This window comes from Aquila chrysaetos, chromosome 7 (assembly GCF_900496995.4).
Source record: "Aquila chrysaetos chrysaetos chromosome 7, bAquChr1.4, whole genome shotgun sequence".
Lineage (NCBI taxonomy): Eukaryota > Metazoa > Chordata > Aves > Accipitriformes > Accipitridae > Aquila > Aquila chrysaetos.
Window position 1 is genome coordinate 2128064 of NC_044010.1, and position 18013 is coordinate 2146076.

Below are 18013 nucleotides of genomic sequence, written 5' to 3' on the forward strand. Positions count from 1 at the left end.
GAATATTATTCCTTTCATTTTCTCTCTCACTGACTTCTCTAAGGAATTTCCCTGACCCCTTTCCTGCCTCCCTTCTTCTCTGCAGTGTTAAAAGGCAAGATACTCTTACGTTCCTGCTCTTCTAACCCTGACTTACCTCCCCTCCTGCCACGGATGAACCTTTCTGTGGACTCACACCTCCCTTTGTCTGCAGTCCCACCTGCGTGGGATCCCTATTCACCCTTAGTCTGAAAGAGGACACACATCTTTCATCCCAACATCACACCAAATGGGCCGCAGGCTAAGGCACGACCCCACGCAGGGCAGGCAGGTAATGCTGCATGCTGACATCACTTTTTTGAACAGAAATTCTAGGAAACATTTATTTGCTTGGTTTCTCTCGCTGCTTATTTTGCCCTGACACATACCTTTGCTTTTCTTTTCTTTTTTTTCTTTCATACAGGCTTCATCGGTTCAACTTCTTCTCTTTTGCAAAACCTGATGAAGTTTTCCCCAAGAAAGACTGTGTTCCTAAGAGGCATTTACTGTACATTTTGTCGTCCCCTTAAGAAACTAATCGGCATGGGTTGATTTTTTCTTTTTTTTTTTCCTATTTCTTTCTCTGTTTTCACATTGCAATTTGCGTATTTGTTTTGTGACATTGCTTTGTGAGTTGCTTTGCTTCTCTAAGGTTGAATCCGTATTTTAACTTAGATTCTCCTTATTTCCCCTTGGCTGCCTTGGTTACGGCACATGTGTTCCTCATGAAAAAAAACAGACTGTCAGTGCTTTGTTAAGGTTGGTTCTAGCTGGTTCATGTGGGTCAGGAAAGGAGAAAATAAAGGTGAAGAACCAGATCTGTAGTAGAAGAAGATATGATGTTTGGAGAAGCATTTTCCCACCATCCTCACTGTTGTGGACCCAACCACTTTCCTGTGACATCCTGCCAACACTTTTCATGTCCAAATTTGTCATTTTGAAAACCTGGCAAGCCTGCTAGGGGAGGACAGAAAGGTGGAGGTGGAGGCGTGGTGGGGAGGGCCAGCCTCTTCCATTAGTTTCTGCCACTGGCCACGCAAGATGAAAGACCCCGAGGTTTAGGACACGGGGGATGTATCTGCAGGGAGAACTGAAATTCAAGTAGAGGAAAACATTTCCAGAGGCAGCAAGGCGCGGGTCTGCATATTGAAAACAGAAAACGGGTGTCAGATGATATTGATTCCTAGATGTCCCTCTCTTGCCCGTGTATTCTTCCCATCTGAGCTCCACTCACACTAGGACGGGCCTGTGTAATCTGTCTTCCATATGTTGTAAAGGGAAACTGTCTCTTCAATGGCAAAACCATATCAATTGTTCCCTGCCAGACCCCTCCCCGTGGCTCGTGATGAATGGCCCCAGCAGGCAGCCTGCTCTGGGAGATACGCGCTTTGCTCGCTGGAGATTGCAGCCTTTCTCCAAACCTTTCAGCAAGGTTTAACAAGTTCATATTTCTTAACCAGACCCTGTTCACAGAACTCTGTCAGAAGTGGATAAATCAGGCTGGAGAGTTACAAAGAGGCATTATCTTGTCACTTGGGCTAAGTTTCTGGTAGGTACTTGGGAACCTGACTCCCGCTCCCACTGCAATCAATAGTAGAGAGGTAGTAAGCTCTTTGGGACTCCGGGCCTTACTGGCCAAAGTAGATTTTTCTGCATATTAGGATTTTGCTGTTGCATTTTTGAACTGCCTGTTGACTGCAATAGCAATTCAGTGGTTGTGGAGTGGTCCCACACTTTAGGGGGCAGGAAACTATTATAAATCATCAATATTTCTTGTGAAATCACTATGTACCCTTATCACTATATTTTTAATTGAGGACGTTATTCAGTTTCCTGCTTAAAAATATGGTTTTAAAGATGAGTGATTTGAGTTACCACAGTTTGGGCTCAACAGAGAGTTCAGCAAAATCTGAAATCCTGTACCGATATGTAACTTCTTGCATAAAGAGATTTTACATGTTAAAAAGCATGCCTTTTTTTGCTATTGCCTTTTGGAGCTGTAAACACCAGTTACCGCAATAGCAGGAAAATGGTATCTCAGGTCAAGGCTCCTGAGCAACTGCAGCATCCCTGGCAGAGTGGAACCAGACAGCACTGTGCTCGTTGTCTGGGTGTCTATAACATAATCTCACCCAAAGATGGTGTGATTGACCCTAATTCACAGTGAAGACAGCAATGTTTGTGTAAGTAAGAGTGAACACAAGGGGCACAGAGCGGCATGGAGGGGGACAGAAGGGTCAAGTGCTCCTCTTCACAGGAGCATCATGACCTTGCCTCTTCTCATTCCTCAGCATCCTTCCCCTTCTCTACCTGGTTTACTTTCTCTTGTTGTTCTCCCCACCTCACTAAAACCTTTGTTTATTCTATTACTCTTTTTTTTTTAATGTTCTGCCATGTTCACTCACCACATTTGAGTTTTGCACCTGCTGCTGTCTGCCCATGTCCTAACAAAAGGGCTGCCCCTTCCCATCAGAGCCCTCCTCCTGGGACCAGGACCTTCAATCAAACCAGGTGAAGCAGTTGCATCAGCAAGGATGCCCAGAAAGTCATCAACCCTGGCTTCCTCCTCTGACAAAAGTACTTTCAGGAGGGCAGGTGCTAGTGCATCCCTCTCCAGCGGGTCTGAGCTGTAAGCCCCTGAGTGTCACCCTCAAAGGAACAAAAATAAGACAGAAACAGCAACGTGACAGCAATACGACCAGGAACAGAAGCAAGGCTTGCTCCCCTGCCTGAGGTCCTGTGGGTAGCGGTGGCAGGAATGAGGACATGCTATCATCATCTGCGTGAGACTGCCAAAAAAGCAGTGTGGTGCTCCCGGGCACAGCCCGCCGAGGGGCCCACAGCCTGGAAAGCAAATGTTTATAGGATGGCTTCCCCTCCGACAGCTTCAAGCCACGTGAGTAATGGGGACACTCTGCCTTTTGGGCTGCAGTAACTCTATTACACCCCAAAATATATACAGTGTTGATGTAGTGGTCTCAGCACAAGCTTTTTTGATCTGTTGGTTTGCTCGTCCTGTGCCACGCTAACGTACATGCAAAGATTTATAGAGGAAATACCACATCGGTGTGCGTGGAGTGTGAATGACAGCGTGCCTGTCTGTGGGCATCAGAAGACAGGGCAGAGCAGGAGTTTAACACTGCTGATCACAGAGCAAGTGAAGAGACTGAGATGTGCTGTGAGACCAAGGAAGACCACAGATAACATAAAGGAGCTGGAAGGCACTGGACGGAGAGCTGAGTGCACCGAGGCCGTCACAGATGTGGAGCAACAATGGTGTGATCCAGCTCTACCTTGCCCTGAGCCTTCCTTATCCACAGGGATACGGCTCCAAATGACAAAAACCACTTTATAATGTTTTAATCTCTTTCCTCCTTTTTTTCACTGAGTAAAATATAACAGATAAGGCAACGCACCAGAGTGCAAGCTTGTAACATCCCCTAATTCACAGGGCCGTGCCAATGCCGGAATTATCAAATAGATGTGTTGGATTCAGAAATAAACCTAATGTGTAGCACCAACTAGTTCTGCACATCAAGAAGCCAGGGTAATGGCTTAGCAGCCCAACTGCCTCCTTTCTCTCCTGCAGCTGGGCAGGCATAAGGCAGAAAAATCCGAGGCGGGTGCTCTGTGCGCAGCTCCCGTCACCGTGACATGAAGATGTAGCTGCCAGCAGGAGCATCTGAAGGTCTCTGTTCTCAGCATTTATGTGGCCAGGTGCAAATTTTCTAAAGGAAGGCGGTGGGGGGCAAAAGGAGCAGGGCTGTTGTTGCTGCAGGCCATTAACACCTCCTGGAGCTGTGTACGTACTCCAGGTCACGTAACTCGGGTCTGGCCAGGCTGCACAATCCTCCCTCTCCTCCCAGCTCCGCTCCCTCCCGTGGTCCATGTGCGCGGCGTGTTACGTGTACAATAAATTTGACATGCCCATCTACCCTCTCCTTAGGGAATAAGGGGCACTGGCTATACCCGTAAGATTCTTAGTTTAAAACTGAGGAAGTGAAGGGGGGAAGGTGGAGGGTTGGTTGGTTTTCTTCTTTTTAAGCACGAATGCTGAACCTGTGGGATTTGCTGTATCACTGAGGTCAACAGTTTGTTGCTGTTCAGAAAGGGATTAGGGATTTATATGGATAATGAGAGCATATACAGTTTTATTAGACAGACTTGGAAAAAATGCTTTGAGAAGAGATCTAAGTCCTTCTCATGTTTCAGGGCATAAGCCAAGCTTTAAGTGATAGAGGCTGGAAAGAAAAATGTTGTATTCAGTAATCGTCTACTTCATCGTTCCTTTCTGCCTCCTCTGATACAGCAGGCACTGAAAAGAGACCGTGGACTTCGGATCACTGGTCCTTCCCAGGTCATGCCAGGGCTGTTGCTAAGGCAGGACAAAAGCAAGGGACTAGAGCTTTCCAACACGGCAGTGCGCGTGTACCTACCCACCCAAACAGAGGCAAACAAGTATTTAGCCCTACCCAGGCACGAATGCAGGTCTCTTAAAAAATAGGCACAGCGTTTCCCCATTTTTTACAGCAGGATGTTGTTCGGTTTGTGGCACGTTAATTACTATTTACGGGGCTGCTATAAAAATTAGTTACCTTTTTATAACAAAAGGCCCACAGCCAATATTTTATAGACAACACACAAAGAGGTTTGGAATTGATGATTTACAGATCAGGAAATAACACTTAATCAGCTTCCCTACCTTCCCAAGCGCAACTGTGCAGTTTTACGCCACCTTGCCGTTTTCAACTCATTATTTATTGATGTTGATTGCTTGACATTTCACGACAGGATACGCTTGTTCTGAGAGGTGCACTCTGGGATTTATCCCGATGTGGCAGAGAGGTGTGGGTTATATTATTTTGCCCACAAGTCAGCTGTATCATATGTCCCAGCACGTAGAGTGGTCTCTAGCGTTTATGTCACACAACATAAAACCTGCTTTCACGGAGGGCGACCGCTTTCCCTGCACCACACACGGAGGGAGCCCAAGAATGCGAAGCAAATACCTCATTTACACCATCCCCACGGCGTGAAACGCACATCGCCGTCCTGCCAAAACACCACTTCTGCTTACCGCCACTTACTTCTGTAACATCTTCCATCAGAAGGTCTTAAAGCTCTTTACCCCCGTGAATCAATGAACTGCACACTGTCACCGTGATGTCGAAAGACAGGGGAGAGCTGTCGGTAATTTATAGATAAGTAAATAGAGGCATTTCTTATAATCATATTCCATCTTAAGCGCTACAAATCACAGTCAGTTGATGAATGTCTGCGAACCGCTTGGAGTGGCTTGCAGTGCATGCATCACTGCTGAAACACTGCTAAAACAGTTCGGGCGATTATGGAGTGAAGGATAATTTGATGTGCTGCCTCCAGCAGCAAGAGAAGGCGAGCAACCCGCTCAGCATCACGCCTGACGGCTCCCCGGAGCTGCCAATAACTCCGTGCAGGAGGGAGGACGCGTTACTGGTTTTCTGTCCTCACTACTCCGCATCCCTCCCTTGCTGAAGGAGACATGGAAGAAGAAGAAGAATTAAATAAAAGCCTACAGTCTCTAACCCTGCAGACCGCCACCTGCACCGAACACGGGGTTACAACGCGATCGTCCATACCTAGAGCTCAGCACTCCTAATGCAGGCAGTTTTACCTTGGGAGCTTCCAAACCACAGCTGTCAGAATCTTTTGGGAAATAGTCATTGTAAGAGGATGTCTGTAGCTCAAGTTAATCCAAAATAAAAACAAAAAAATTCTTCTACTAGTTCTACACTCTTATGCAGGCTCGTATGAGGTTTTGCAGCCACATGCTGTCCTGTGGGAAGAGCGTGATTACTCTTGAAGTAAGCACAGCTTTACGTTAATCTCTGTCATACACCCTGACAAACCAAAGTATGGGACCACTGCTCATTCCCTTACCTGGAATTAATTTTTAAAGTAATACTACTTCATGGCCAGCCAAAAGATAAAGCGACCAAGGAGACCTTATTGATGTATCTTGCTAACTATGTTTTTGTGGAAAGAGTTGTTTTTCCAATTTGACTTCAATGACTTTCCATTTTACTAACTGGGTAAGAGGATTTTTTTTTCTATTTGTTCTCTTCTTTTATTTCTATTTTTATTTAAAATGATTTATAAAACTATTTCTTATTTGTTCACAAGTATTACTCTAAGACAAACGAATCAACACACATTTTTATGAAACAGTATGAAACATATTTCAGCAGTTTATATGTTACAGCTGGCTGAACCGGAAAAAAAGCATCTGCAAACATGCCAGCAACCCCCCCTCCTATGATCCAGTCCCGCAGCCTGTCCAACCTTTCTAGTCATTTTTCATCATCTAGTAGTACGCCAACTTTTCGTTTCTTTAAATGCTTAACCCAGGGCACACACACGCACAGGCATTTGTTACAGTTTTTGCTTGAAAGTACTTAGCACCTATTTAAACTCCACTTCACATGCTTGCACAAAGTAATTACTCACAGTTCATCTCATCATGAAAAGGAGACAATACAGACATGGCAAACAAAATATATAGTAATCTACAATCTGTAACTTTTGGGGAAAAATAAATCCATGAATGCGCCTGAGCATGAAACAGATGAGAGAAAACCTTCAGGAGCTGTAAGTCATGAAGACAAAATATATGGCCCACCGAGTTCAGATTTTTTGAGAGCTTCACAGAGAATGACAGCCTGATTTTTAACAAATGGCATGGTTCATTAGGAGAGATTTTCAGTGACATTGAGGTGAGAGCACAAGTCCAAAAACCTGGTGAGCCTTCCTAACTGGACAGAAAATGTGAGCTAATGAGAAAGTTAAATCAGCAACTACTATATCTAGAGGAAGCGTTTAGTGGACAAAAGGAGGTTGTCTGCAAGGCTTTATGAGGAATGATAAACCATTGTGTTACATAGGGGAACATCCAGTTTCTGGTCCCCCCACTTCAAAAGACCACTGGAAAACCTAGAGCGTCTACATGCTGTCTGTCCTGATATAATGAATCTGTCCGAACTCACTAATGTTACAAAATTTGAGAAAGGAGTAGCAACAGTAATTCCCATGTAAGATATTCCAATATCTTGGAATATGTCTATTCCTATATGTCTTACTGTAAAAGCCATAACCAATGTAGTTTATCCAAAATAAAGTTAAGAGCTGACTCAATTCACAACCTCAGAGAGCTAAAGAGCATTCAGACATCTAATTGGTCCTCATGGTTACCACAAGATCTTGAAATTCAACCCTATGTGTTGTTCATTAACATACATGTCTAAAGACAGGAAGAGATAGAGACTCCCAACATTGTTCCCGGTAATCTGTAATGACTATTATCAGAATATGTGCCTATTTTCAATTTGGATTTGTCTGGCTTTAGCCTTCTGTCATCAGTACTAATTATGCCTTCCTATGGTGGACGAAAACCACTAAAGAATTTAGCGTTTGCTTTCCATGGAAGTATTTCCACCGTGTAATACTCACCTCTGAATAGTCGATTCAAGGGAAAAGAGCAACTGAGTCTCAAAGTTTCTCCAGTTTTTCTATAACTGAAGTTTCCATAGCACCCAAACAATTGTTATGGCTCTTCTCTGCTCTTTTGTCAATTTTGAAAATATTTTAAAATAGGGAACCTGGAATTGAATGAATTATCCCTATCCCATTTTCACCAGTGCTCTATACAGAGGTAAAGTCTCTGCTCTTCCATGCACCTTCACACCTACCTAATGACTGTGTTAGTTCTTTCTGCCATCTGCACCAGGTAGAGAAATGGAGAGATCATGCTGAATGCTTTTTTGCTAAGATTTTTAAACCTATTCAGTGTGCCAGGATACAATCTCTCTTTCAAAAGTATGACTTATTCTTCTGCCTATAAAACTAAATTTGGTTCTATGTTAATCTAAAAAAAGAATGGTCCCAATTTGCCACGTAACCTAGACTTGCCAGTGATTCATTTTCACCCTCATTATTTCCAGTCTGTAGCATTTCTTCCATGATCACCAGTCCTCAGTGAGCTTCTAGCACAGATATAGACTAATTTCTACATCTTGAAGATGGAACTTTGTATTTGAACTGTGTCTGGCTGGGATGGAGTTAACTTTCTTCATGGCAGCTTGTATGGCGTTGTGTTTTGGATTTGTGGCTAAAGTAGTGTTGATAACACACTAGTGTTCTGGCTTTTGCTGAACAGGGCTTGCAGAGTGTCAAGGCTTTCTCTGTATCTCACTCTGCACCCACCCACCCACCCTCCTCCCAGTGAGTGGGCTGGGGGTGGGCAAGAGGTCAGGAGGGGACACAGCCAGGACAGCTGACCCAAATTGGCAGAAGGGATGCTCCATACTATGTGACATCATGCTCAGCAATAAAAACTGGGGTAGGTGAAGATGTTGGGGGTGGCTGTTGTCCTCCGAGGTGGCTGTTGCTTGGAGACTGGCATTGGTCTGCTTGTGGGAGGCGGTGAGTGATTGCCTTTGCATCACTTGTTTTGTTTCCTCTTTCTTTCGCCTGGAGGTGAAACTGGTTTTTTTTTTTTTATATCTCAGCTCACAAGTTTTCTCATTTTTGCTTTTCCTATTCCCATCCCACTGGGGTGGGGGAGTCAGTGAGTGGCTGTGTGGGTGCTTGTGTGGGGTCAACCCACAACAGTATTAGATGCAATAGCTTTTGTGATGAAAAAAATCTTACACATATGTTTTGAAATGCTATTGAAATGCAGCTGCTGGCTGTGTGAAACCTTAAACGCATATCCCAAATTGAGGTCTCCATAACATTGTACTGATAAACTCTGTTGTGTCACCCCTGTTAACTGCATTGACTGAACCACTGAGGAGTTTATTGTATAACTGATCTATATACTTAAAAGCTTCCCTGTTAAACTCTACCTCTATCCCTGACAGGGAGGAATTAATCACTCAAGGGCTTCAAACAGTGTATATTTGGGAGAAGATGTCTGATATTAATTAATCCAGCAAATGAAACAAAAACCAGTGACTGTAACTCAAATTTAAGCTAGGGGGAACATGCAATATTTAGCCTTTGGAATGAGCATAGGACACGGAAGACTCTCAGCTCCTAAAGTCTTTAAGTTACTGCTGTATTTGTTTCAAACGTATATGACACAATTCAGAGGTGATCCATGGAGCACTTAAACAATTCAACCTGCTTAGGGACTGCCTTGGATGGTCCCCTCTCCTGAGTATGGGGTGAACTGGTGGTAGCTGCCTGCTCTAGGTGGCCAGAATGACCCCTCCATCATGTAGTAGGCACCCTGAACCTCACGATGAAGACTTCGGTCTCGTTGAGAGGTTGATGTCAGAGAATCCAATGGTCTTCGGGGAAGAAGTCACTTGGGAAAAACCTGCATCCTTTCCTCTTGTGGCAGAAGTCTGCTCCCAGCCTGCACCTTTGCCAGGGACTCTTTAAACTCAAAGAACAGGCAGTGAGCAGGAAAGGGATGCATAAACTGGACAGCTGAACTGTAGGAAACAGTAGGAAATGTCATACCAACAGGGCCTGCCCATCCCAGGTCTGTATGATTCCTTGCTCCTGGAATAATGTTTGTGACTTCTTTGTTCAAAAAAGGACAGGCACCTCTAGCCTATTTGAGCCTTAGGTTACATGGTTCAGTGCAGAAGTTACTGCTGATGTTCTCCGGCCTGTGCTATGCAGTGTTATGTGCAGGGCTGGCACTCTGGCTTTAAAGTTGATGAATCAACTGAAGGAAGACTAAAAGAAGAAACAGGTCTGGCTTGATTCTGCTGAAGTGATGATATGACACTAGTAATCCCTCCAAGGCTTCAAAGATTATAGGGAGGAAGTAGCATTCCTAAAGGTGACTTAGGTGGATATGAGAGAAAGCAAGGGGATATATTGAAGCAAATGAAAGATATTTTCTGTCCTGCCATGAAGGTGTGTCAAGTAGTGATCTGATCTTCCACGGGGAGAGTAGGAACTCCACTGCTGTGGGGTTGTTAACTGGCAAAACACTGGAAACCACCTGAGAACCTCCTCCTCAGAGTACTGCAGTGAGGACTCTTGCCCCATCCGAAGTCCTGCTTGCTTCTCATTAAGGATCCCAGAAGAAGCGTGCATCAGGTCCTCCCCACCACTTGCCATGGTGGCAGGAATACCCCTTCCCTGCGAGCTAGGTCTGTTTGCTCCCAGCCAGTGAGTGGGGTCCCTCTTCAGTCGCCCTTGCACATGTGCACTTCATTGTACTAAAGCTATGTAACAGCGCTGGCTTGATTTATGAGGGCTGCATTTCTTCCAGTGATCCCTGCTGGTACAGGACTCACTACTTCCCTTTTATGTGTCTGTGTCAGAGGGCAACTGGCAACCAGCTGTTGGAAACTGGTTTAAAAAAAACAAACAGCGAAAACCTTTATTATCATCGTGATATCATTTCAAGCCCCAGTACCTGCCTATAGTCTCTGTAAGGAGGGCAATGGAGACTGTGGCTGCAGGTTAACTTTATCACTGGTGTGAACAAATCAAAATGAAGTCATCAAATTTCCCACTTGGACAAGTCACTGGAGTTAGTGAACCAAAACACATCCCCACTACAAAGCAACAGTGATTCAGACTGAGGATGTGTTTTCCCAGTAGGGTTTATACTCAGGGACCATACAATATACATATTTCCCCCTCCTAGGTGGCTGTTAAAAAGGGGATATCAAAAGCTCAGGAACAATAATTACAGTAATAGCATCTTTTTGTTGAAAGCGAATCTCCCCTCACACATCCAACCCAGTCGATCTATTGTGCTGTTGTATATTGTGCAGATACAGCAGGGCTGGAGTGAGGCGGGTGGTGCTCAGCATCAGCGATGGCTCCAGAAGCACTCTGCCTTCTTCCCTTGCCAGGCAAACACAAGGCTCCTGAAACTCCTCAGGTGGGTCTCTAGCCTCTGCTCTCTTGGTGTGCACCCACCCTGGTGCCTCTGCAAGACTGTCACTGGTGGGTGGCTCTCCGGTTCAAAGAGTCTCAGTTTCCAGCTGTGCCAGAATTACCGGGATGGCTGGCCGCAGGAGTTCAGGATGCACAGACAGACACCAGCAAAAGGTCCAAGCGTTACAGAAATACATTGGAGAGAAGTGGCCAAAACCATCAGTTTGAATGTTCCGGCCTCATACGAACTTTGCAGATATCTGCAAATCCACACATGGTGTTTACGGAACACCCTTCAGCTTACAAAGTAAAAAGCCTTTGTAATTACAGCATCTGTCCTCTTGAGCACGTCAGTCCCTTCCTAAGACCTGCTGAACTTAAAGGACAATCGCAACCAAACTAGAGGGAAAGTTGAATGGCTCTGAGGTAAGTTCCTTAAATTTTTATGAAAATTGGCAGCTGAGCAATGGAGAAAGGGCCACCTTAGTGTTTTCAGTAATGGAAAGGCATAGGAAGGAGCTGGGGATATTGAGGTCAGATGGAGGGAATACGGGAAGGTCTACGAGAAGCCAGGAGGACAGGAGGTACTGCCAAGGGAGAGGCAGGGAGTTGGCTTCGTGCAGCGGCAGAATAAGAAAAGAGCTGTAGGGATGCAGGGTACAAACCCATAGGAAACTAGGCTTCATGAGTTAGATGGCTTACGGATCCTACAGAACTCTGCAAAATCAGTGTGCTAAAAAAAAAACAAACCCAAACCTACCTCACCTGATCCTTTTTACCTCTCAGTGAAGTGCAACCAACTCTAGGTACGCACAAGACCGTTTTTGAGAAGTGCTGTGTCGCTGTAGCACAAGCGAGTCAAAACGAAGAGGACAACTAAAGCGACAGGCGATGGAATTGAGACGGGCCAGCAGGAATTACCTGGGTCCCTGTCGGACAGAGGCAGAGCCAGGGGGTCTTGCAAGTGCCTTTAGACCCCAGCCGAGGGAAATCACATCGGAGCTGAACGAACACTCCCATAACTTTTTCCCACTGCTCTCTTCCTGGTGGAAGGCAGGAACCCCAAACCAAAGAGCGAACCCAGCTCCTTCGTGCTGCCCAGTGCCCCGTGTCCCCCAAGCCATCCGTGTCCCCCCTCCTCCTGCCTCTGCTCATGCCAGGTGACAGCCTGTCTCAGGAAGGTATTTATTTTTGCATTATTGGTTAGCTTTGTTTTACCTCCTAAGTAAACCTTCCAGTATTTATAGCCTCGCCTCCGCACTTGTAGTATATATTAGCCTTTTATGCCTTCTCTGTCACCTGTTGAAATGAGAACTCAGGGTCTTCGGGCCTCTGCGGCCCTTCCCTTACATTAACTTAAATCACACCAGATGTGGGCCCTTACTGCAGAGGAAGACTAATTGATTTCGCCAGTCACAATATGCCTATTGTTTTTTAACACAAATAAACACTGTGGTGTGTGGGGTTTGGGGTTTTTGGGTTGGGTTTTTTTTTTTCTTTGCCACAAGAGCCAAAGGTTATTCAATTAAAGGACTCCAGAAAGTGTGACTAATAATCCACGGGCAGGGTATTTCTACAGTAAAAAGGCACAGGGAAAAAAAAAAAAGAAAAAGAAAAAGAAAAAAAAAAATCTCCATGCTACCCTGAGAACAGCGGCCTCACCGGGGCCGGCCATAACTGTGATGGATGGCTGGTGTGTGTAAGACGTTATTATTTGTTATGTGAGTGGGGGGAGATGGCAGGCGCATTGGGTAGTACACCTGCTGGGCTCCGAGAAGCAAGAACAGCTGTGTGCATTGATTTAGACGCTTGCTACTTGGGGCTCCAGGAACGAATCAAGCGACAGCTCATAAAAAAAGAGGGTTTTATGATTTTTTTCCCCCTTCTTTCTGCAAACAAACGGCCACATCATATGTTTTCCTAACGCTGCCATAACTCAAAATTAAATCCCAGCCCAAGGTGTCAGGCTGGTACCATGTCAGAATTGTAACGGCTTATTTTAAAGGTCGTTATGGATGTACCAGGGAAACACTGGGGGTTTCTGCACAAAGGTGCCATTTCGTTTTGCTGGAGCTCAGGCACTTAAGGGCAATTAGCTCCACTGTTAAAAAATGAGCTGAGAGTGTTTTAACTGGTGATTTTATGCTAATAACAACTACTAATTCATATTGTTAAAAGAGAAAGTGCGGGCTGCCAAAGCTGCTCCAAGCAGCGTACTGTATAGCCCCAAACCTTCCCCTTGTCCCTGGGTCCCTACCCCCCCCCCCCCAGAAGGTGTGCTGCATGCAGAGCTGGGTGTCACAAGGTCAGCAAACCTCTTCCAGAGCAAAGGAGGCCAAAGCCTGAGCACAAACGCCGCAACAGGGACAACTAGGACCCCTTTCTCCATCCCACATCCCCGCACACCTCCGTGTTGGCTCCGGGTGCTACAACGCTGCGGATGCTGCCAGATCCCATCGCGCAGCACCGGGAAAAAGCCACCGTCCTTCCAGAGCATCGTGCGGGGCTGCCGTCTGGGCTTCGCTAGCCCACGCTCACTGGCTCTCGTGCATCAGGATGGCTGGGACAGCAGTTACATCCTCGGGGACACATCTGCATTCCCGTGAGCAGCTGGGGGTCAGAGGAGGTGCCGCCGAGGAAATCTCAGCAAGTCACTTGGCCGCTGCCTCTGGAGGAGCCGGCTCCAAGCGCTGCTCTCTTGGCCGCGCTGGCACTGTAGGGAAGCTAGGATAAAACCTCGCCGTAAATTGGTGCATCTGTACTGAGCAGGTACAGCTCTGACGCGCAAAGGAAAAAGATCTGCGTGAGCTCTCTTTACACAGATGCTCTCCAGGACAAAACCATACTTTAAGCAATGCCCTGACAGCCCTTCCTCCGGGTGGGTGCAGAAGACGACTTCAGAGAGGAGCAGCTCCTGTTCATTGCTCTTCAAATGCTCCTTTTCCCTCCTTAACTCAAAGATCCCAGCCCTAAAATCATGGCTCTTACTCAGTGCATTATGCTTGTGATGAAGGATTAGCATTTGGCCACTTGTGCAAAAGCATGTACAACAAATAGGCACAAACAATTAAACAAGGAGAGCCTTATAGGAAGACTAGACCACAAGGCTGTGTTATCCAAGAAAATGCAATTGGTTTTGCTTATCTTAAAGAGGGAAGGAGATAATCAGCTTTCAGAATAGGGGGAAAGTTGATCTATTCCCACTAACTGCCAAACAATAAGGTACAAAGCCATAAAAATGATAGAAATGAAATTAATCTGAACACTGTAAAATTACCCAGTCTGTTAGACTTTCAGCCTTGCCTTTCAATTATGAGAATGACAACAGTGAAAAAGAACAAATGTCTTCACAAACATAAAATTGCACTACGGGGACTATTTATGTAGCTTCTTCTCTGACCTGCCTCACAGCTTTGACGTGGCAATCAGCAAACAGAAAATTTGAAACAGAACAGGAATAGAATAGAAAATACTCTAACAAACAGAAAGTTTTATCACTTTCAGAAATAAATTCTGAAAACAAAGCCAACAGATCCCTCCCCTACATAGACATGGATGTGTATGCCAAAGCTGCCATAGAGCAGCAAAAAGCTTTGGAGACCTTTGCAAGCAGCAGAGGAGCCTTTGCTGCTCCTCCTTGGTCCAACCTGACATAGTCTTAGGTCTTTTGGCTGTACTGGCTGCACTGCTTGGAGGTACCCTCACTTCCCAAACAGAAAGCAATGCTGTTTATTACTATCTCAGAGGATCTTTCTGTAGTGCCCAGCACTCCCCATCTGAGCTCTTTGCCACCTCTGCTCTAGCCAGAAACGTGCTGGCTATTCCTCGGAAACAAATGGGCTGGCTAGTACACCTGAATCTGGCTCTGCAGAGCCTGTGGCTGGTTTCTGATGCAACTGCTTCTCCCTGCTGCCAGAGGCCGCTCAGGTAACATCTGTCAGAGCAGAAATGGAAGATGCTCTCTGCTTTCTCTCCCTGCTCTCCTATTGCTGAAGCCCCGCAGGGTTATGCGAAGAACCGAAGGGCTTCTTCACTCAAATGTAGAGCGGATGAAAGTGGCAAGCTGTGATTTGAACAAAGGGAACTGAAATGTTAGAGTATTCTGAAAAAAACAGACTGAACTTCCGCAGCCAGTGGGTATCCCTAGGAGCCCTGGCTCTGCCTTCTCTGTGTCTTCTCCATCCAGGTGCCAGCAGGCAGCTCTCAGGCTCCCTTCCCCTTTTGCTGGGAACATAAAATACTGAGCTGTTCACAGTAACACCAAAGAAAAGCCAGGGAGAAATCTCAGTTTTCCATATTAAAGGTTGGATGAAATAAATCCGGGGTCCACAGACTGGATGGAGAAAATCCTTGCCTTTGGGGCCAGAGCCGAGGTCCATCTATCCCTGTAGCTGACTCTGGCAGTGGCATCAGGATATGCAATTTTGGGGTAACACCTGTGATCCTCAGGATACACAAGCATTGAATTAAGGATGCTAAAGAGTACATCCCTTCCTAGCCCTTTTAGTGCATTTTATGGACCTGCTATCTGCAAATTTGCCTAAATTCTGAATTCTATCTCTCTCTACAACCCCCTGTGGCAACAGATGCCAGAAGTTTACATCCAGTGTTTCTTTCATTTGTTTTAAAACCGTGTGCTACTAGTTTCATCATGTGCCTCTGCAGTTTTTAGAGTAACAGTTCTCAGTTCACCTTATCTACCACTTACATGATTTTTGTGGGGTGCTGAGAGAGGGAAAATAACACAACTGTCTTTCATGGAACTACAAAAACATGCCAGGTTACTTTTTAGACACAGATTACAAATATCAGTCAATGGTCGGGGGAGGGAAATGGTGTCATTTGGATAACAAATGCAACTCAACATAACAAACCACGTATTTGACTGTAAGTAAAACACTGGAGGGACATTGAGCCACAAGAGAAGGTGATGCATGTCTTAATCTTTGGGGTTCAGAAATCTCTTTCTCTTTCTCCTTCATAGAAACAGAACAACAGCCATAGTACCCTGCTGCAATACATCACTTGCTTTGTTGTTAAATAATAAAAAATAGTGTGGAGCAAAACCTCAACTGTGTTAAATTGCCATAACTTCGCTGTCTTTGATAATATAATCACACTTTCCAATACATTTTTGTTTTAATAAAAAGAAAAAAAGTATTTAAGGCACAAAGCCTGCTGTGGTCCTGTGAATCTCAGAATGTTTTCTCACAGACTCAAGAGTTTTAATTCTAACTTGCCTAAAAACAGGTACTAGAATAAAATACGAGAACATTACCTCAGCCTCTTTCACAGGGGATAGAATTCTTTCTGTGTAACTGTATAAAAAAATGCTAAGAAACCTGTATTTTTCCTGAAAAGTTCCCCCAGATAGACAGTGCCTCTGAAGTGTGGTTGGCTCACAGAGTCCTTATTTCTTCTGATGGTCTCATGCTTTTCCCATTCTCCTATCCAACTTAACAACAGATATATGTATGTCTCCCTAGGTTTTTACTGTGCAGTACTGATGGAAACCAAGAGCTGGGGTAAAAAGACACTTAGGGACATTGTCAACATTATTTTTAAATTGTGCTAAGTGAATATCCTTATGCGGCTCTGGTAATCTGCTAGGACAGAATCCCACTTCCCATTATTTGTACGTTAAACCTTTGTATATGTATTGCATCTTAGGCATTTCTTTGCTTTCTTATATATCTCTGACTTTTCAGGTTATAGTAAAGCCTGGCGAGGGAAGGGAATCGCAGCAGCAATGGGAAACAATTGAGGCAACTCAAGCAACTAAAAAAATCTAAAAGTATGTGAAGCATTTTTTTCCCCACTACCAAGATGAAGTGGGGCACAAAAGATAACAAATTACTCTCTTAAAGAAACTGTCTCTAAGTCCTGAGCTTACCTGTTACTCAAGCAATGAAACTGTCATTTCCCATATGAATTTGGACCCTAGATATGTTATTCCGTATAATTTACATTGGTAATCAGTACTTTTTTTATTCTAGTGATTTTAAATTCAAATAGTCAACCCATGCAGCCAGATGTCTGACACCATCTTATTACATAAATAGGGGAAAAGTCCCTTAATATTTTAAGTCATCATAAAGCTGACCCTATATTAATTTACAGAAGCTGAGAACCTGTCTCACAATGATTGCAGTAGGGAAGAAACTCATCCTAAGTCTACTGGCCATTTAGGTTTGGAAAAGTGCTGCAGGTACTTATCTTAGTCTGCTAAGAGCAACAATAATATCCCAAAGCATCTTAAACTGTGGAAATAACTTATAAACACAGCAGTACTATTCTAGAAAGCAATCCAATAGATTTTAATATTTGTTTATATTAAAATTGATCAGTATTTTTTTGGTCAAGCTACTCTATGGTTTATTTTTGCAGCAAAGACAGTATAGAAGCATAAATAAAAGGTTAGCATTTAAAAACACTAAAAAATGATAACTTTCAAGCATGTGCAAAACAAGTACTTCAAGGAAAGCAGAAGATATGCACTGTAATGCACACACAACAGCTACAACTTAAATTTTATTCTGTGCACAAATAAAATGACGATATATATGTTAGACAAAACAGTTACTACCTGCATCTCCTAAAGGACATGCTTCTCTATTGTTAGAGGCTCTAGGGGGTATTTTATAAAACACCATACCCCTTTAAAACAGTGTAGGGCAGAGAGTGAAAAATCTCCAGTCCTATTGGGCTAAAATTAGAAGATGAGATGGTATAAGAGGTAAAATTTGACTGAGAATTGGGGCTAATATTTTAATTTTAGCAAATAGCTCTCTAAAATCTTCAATGGTCCCACTTTTTTTTTTAGACATTTTCAAGTAACAGAAATAAAATTCTTCATAATTTATTTAGTTGTCTGCTGTGAAAAAGCTGACATCATTCGTATTATTTGCCCAGAAGTAGGCACGAGATGTGTTTTATGTCTAAATTGAGAGAGGATCTCTCCAGTAACCCAACTGCATTGATTCTTCGCTTCAAGAGGAGCATGTTATCTTCTCAGCTTCTGATATCTTCTTCTGACACTCTTGTTCTAATACCTTAAGGTTTCTTGGAAGTTCCTTATTTACATGGTGATCCTAGCCTGCCTCTTATT